At 47.6% G+C, this 4,177-nt stretch overlaps 1 protein-coding gene across 1 annotated transcript in view; it reads left to right on the top strand.

Moving 5' to 3' along the window:
- The window catches only part of LOC310847139 (immunoglobulin kappa light chain-like), a 450,671-nt gene that overhangs the window by 29,689 nt on the left and 416,805 nt on the right, over window positions 1–4,177 (top strand). The gene's annotated exons all lie outside the window — the stretch shown is intronic.

Raw genomic sequence — 4,177 nt, 5'->3', positions numbered from 1 at the left:
GTCAAAACACCAGGCAGGCCCCACAAATAACCCAGAGATGCATTTTAAATAAAAGGACACATTCTACTCATGTAAAAACATGCTGATTCCTGGACCATCCGCAGGCCGGACTGAGAAGGTGATTGGGACAGATCCGGCCCCCGGGCCTGCCTACCTATGATGTGGGGGGGTGAGGAGTGAATTCTGTGTCTGACTTGACTCAGACCCATTTCCCCCCAAGCCCCAAGCCCATTGTGCTTGTACTTTGCAACATTGGCACTAGGGCCGTCTTCAGCATATTTGGCGCAGGGGTGCAAAGATCCGCCCAGCGCCCCCAAATTTAGTTTAGCCCCGCCCCAGTGCCATTGAGTCTGACAATAAAAAATTAAAAGCACAATAAAACATCAGACATTAAAACTTCCCTAAACAGGACTGCCTTCAGATGTCTCCTAAAAGTCAGATAGTTGTTTATTTCCTTGGCATCTGATGGGAGGGCGTTCCACAGGGCAGGCGCCACCACTGAGAAGGCCCTCTGCCTGGTTCCCTGTAACCTCACTTCTCGCAGGGATGCTGCAGTCTAGCAGTGGGTGGAGCTGGAAAACGTATTTGGGGCTGGACCCACCCAATCACCCCCTCTCTCATGCACCCCATTCTCCCACTCCCTTCTCTAATGTAGACTTGGCCAATCTACTAGAAAACAGTCCTTGGAAAGAGTGTAGCATGTGCATATGGGAAATCAATCTTTATTGTGTTTTTTTCCTGTTGCAGAGTCCATTCACCATTGGGATTACAATAATCAATCAGTAGTAGTTTTTCCTAATCTCCCGTGTGTTTCCCTCTGCAGCCCCTTTTGCTCTCCCACCCCCACAGAAAAAAAGAAAGCCTAGCCATTTCAATTCATTTGCCAAATGATTAAGTTGCCTGTCAGCACCAAGGTACTCAAGACAAAGCAGGGTACTCTTCAAAAAGTGTGTTTTTTAATTAAAAAACCAAACACATATTTAATTCCATTTATGAATTGCTTCCCATCAAGGATGTAACATTGCAACAAGAACATCAGCAAAACGAAACAAAACCCTTCACAATTCTAACAATTGACAAACCCCAGTTTTATATGCAAAAACAACGAAATGCAATTTCAAAACGGAAAAACCATTTCAAATCCAGGACAGGTGCAGCCTGGGATAGAGACATCCACTTAAAAGGCCTTCAACAGGCAGCAAAACAGTGCTTTCCTTGAATGCAGGAAACGTCAGGCCACAATAGTCTCCTAGGGCCTGTCCATACCTTGGCCCAGGGCCAGCCCAGGACATTTTGCTGCTATAGTCAAAACAGAAAACGCCATGCCTGTATCGCCTTCATTTCTGCAACCAACCCTCCTGCTCCTCTGCTGTACACCTGCCCACCTGCTGGGGGGAGAAGGAGGCCAGAGAGGAGCTGGCTGCAGAGGGTGGGTGGTGGCAGAGGAGCAGGAGAAGGCGACTGGCACGCTCCTTGTAGGCCACCCCTCCCAGCTGTCTGGATCTGGCCGCCCTGAGGCAACTGCCTCACATTACCCCATTGGTGGGCTGGTCTTGCCTCGATTCATAGGCACCAACTCCTAGGAGCAGAGGCAGCTTCAGCCCCCCAATGTATTTTTTCAGAGGGCTTTTGGTTCCACCCCTTGCCTCCTTGTGACATCAGGATGTTGTGTGACTTTGCATTGGGTCTGTGGGAATGTTCAGGGATTCGGGAGAGGATATATTATTTGATTATGGCATTTCCAACTTGTGTAAACAAGTTCACAATTTAGCAGAGTAACATTCCCCCTTTTAAACTCACAGCAGATGTGTTAGCTCAGGCTCGCTAAAGCCTCTATAATAACTGTTCTGTATTTTCCCCTTATTCCCTCATAAAAGATAAGGCATGACACAGTGTTCTATAAAAGTATAAAAAGAGTTTACTCACATTCTGTTCACAATCGGATCCCAGAAGGCAGACTTAGCTTAGAACAGTTACATACATCTGGAAACTATCTCATAAGGAGACAGTCCCTTTGTCCTCTCTTGGCTGGAAGCCAAGAGAGCATTTCTGGCTAATCAGATGTTGCTTCTTTGATGCATGTAGTCAAATAGAGAGAGATGGCTGCCCTGCCCTGTGCTTTTGTTGTTACCTGCACAGGTGAGGTCCACCTCTAGTCACATGCAGAGGAAGTCTGTCCCAGCCCAGAAGGAAACAGGAAGTTTACCTGCTGGCTGGACAAACATTCCTCCCCATGTGTAGATGTGTTCACTCTAGGAATATTGTACTTGACTGCTCTTGCGTTTCACATCCCACAGGGCCCCCCTCAATCCTTTGGAGAAGCTGGCGCCTCTGCCTCAACTTAATGTGGATGGCGAACCCTTTCTGCATGCTTCAGTTTCTCCTTGCCCATCCTTCGCTCTCCTCCAATTCCTGCTGCCCCATAATTTCTCCTCCCCAAACCGGGAGACTCCCCACGCCCTGAAGATCCATATAGGAGAGCTGCATTGATTGCATAGGGAGCATCCAGGTTTAGCTTATTTATTTCTTAAAATTTATACCCTGCTTGATTGCAGAAAAGCAACCAAACCCAAGAGACCTCAAAGCAGAATAAAACAAGTAAGTTATTGGTAAAATCATTTAGTAAGAACAACTTTGCTAAACATTCAAGGGATAAAATCAATGAGTTAAAAACGGTTCAAAGCATGCATCAATGTACTTCTTAGCTTGTCTAGATGAAAATGTTTTTAGCAAGTACCAAACTAAGATCATGGCCACTGGTCCCATCACCTCCTGGCAGATAGAAGGGGAAGAAATGGAGGCAGTGAGAGATTTTACTTTCTTGGGCTTCATGATCACTACAGATGGTGACAGCAGTCACAAAATTAAAAGACGCCTGCTTCTTGGGAGAAAAACAATGACAAACCTAGACAGCATCTTAAAAAGCAGAGACATCACCTTGCCAACAAAGGTCCGTATAGTTAAAGCTATGGTTTTCCCAGTAGTGATGTATGGAAGTGAGAGCTGGACCATAAAGAAGGCTGATCGCCGAAGAATGGATGCTTTTGAATTCTGGTGCTGGAGGAGACTCTTGAGAGTCCCATGGACTGCAAGAAGATCAAACTGATCCATTTTGAAGGAAATCAGCCCTGAATTGGAAGGACAGGTCCTGAAGCTGAGGCTCCAATACTTTGGCCACCTCATGAGAAGAGAAGACTCCCTGGAAAAGACCCTGATGTTGGGAAAGATGGAGGGCACAAGGAGAAGGGCACGACAGAGGACGAGATGGCTGGACAGTGTTCTTGAAGCTACCAGCATGAGTTTGACCAAACTGCGGGAGGCAGTGGAAGACAGGAGTGCCTGGCGTGCTCTGGTCCAGAGGGTCACGAAGACTCGGACGCAACTAAACGACTAAACAACAACAAACAGGGTGCAATCCAGGAGGAGCAGCATTAGTTGGAGGAGAAAGCTGCACGGAGGAGGGTGAATCAAAGGAGAATTGAGGGGTCACACATTCCACATCAAGCCATGGTACAAATGCCCCCCCCTCGAGACCCCACAACTGAAGCATCAGAATAGAAAGCTGGAGAAAACCTCCCCACGCTTGGTTACGAGAAGCAGGGCCAATTCCAGTTCTACCTGTGTGCCACATGGCTCGATGGCCAGATGTCCCTCTCCATCCCCCATCGACTGACCCTACAAAGGGTCTTGGGTGGCAGATCTGCCTATGCAAACTTCACCAGAGTAGCTCTCTCTTCCTGGATCAGGGCAAGACGTGAACCAGGATTGTCAGGGACTCACACCTCTAATAATACTTCACTCTCTCCGACTTCTCTATTTGCAAGAGAAATGTGCTGTTTTAGTGGAGGAGCCAGAATCTCTTACTTGCGTGGAGGTCACCCTCATCAGCGCCAAAGCGGTCTTTTCGCAAGATACTAACCTCCTAACAAAGGGAAGCGCCATTAATATCCTCTTTCCCCATTCAGCCCCCCCCCTTTCCCCATTGTTATTCCACAGCCACCTATTGGCTGCCCCCTGAATTAGGCCGTCTATTCACCTGGCATAATGGGGTGCCTTGCCAGCAGAGCCTCAGATCCGGCTCGCTTCTATTCAAGCTAAATTGCGGCTCTGACCCTTCGCAATGAGGAATATAAGGCGCAGCAAAATAACAATTTTGCCCCATTGTTGAAGTGATCCC

This window comes from Podarcis gaigeae (assembly GCF_964106915.1).
Source record: "Podarcis gaigeae genome assembly, chromosome: 6".
Taxonomy (NCBI): domain Eukaryota; kingdom Metazoa; phylum Chordata; class Lepidosauria; order Squamata; family Lacertidae; genus Podarcis; species Podarcis gaigeae.
This window is presented reverse-complemented; position numbering and strand designations above follow the sequence as displayed.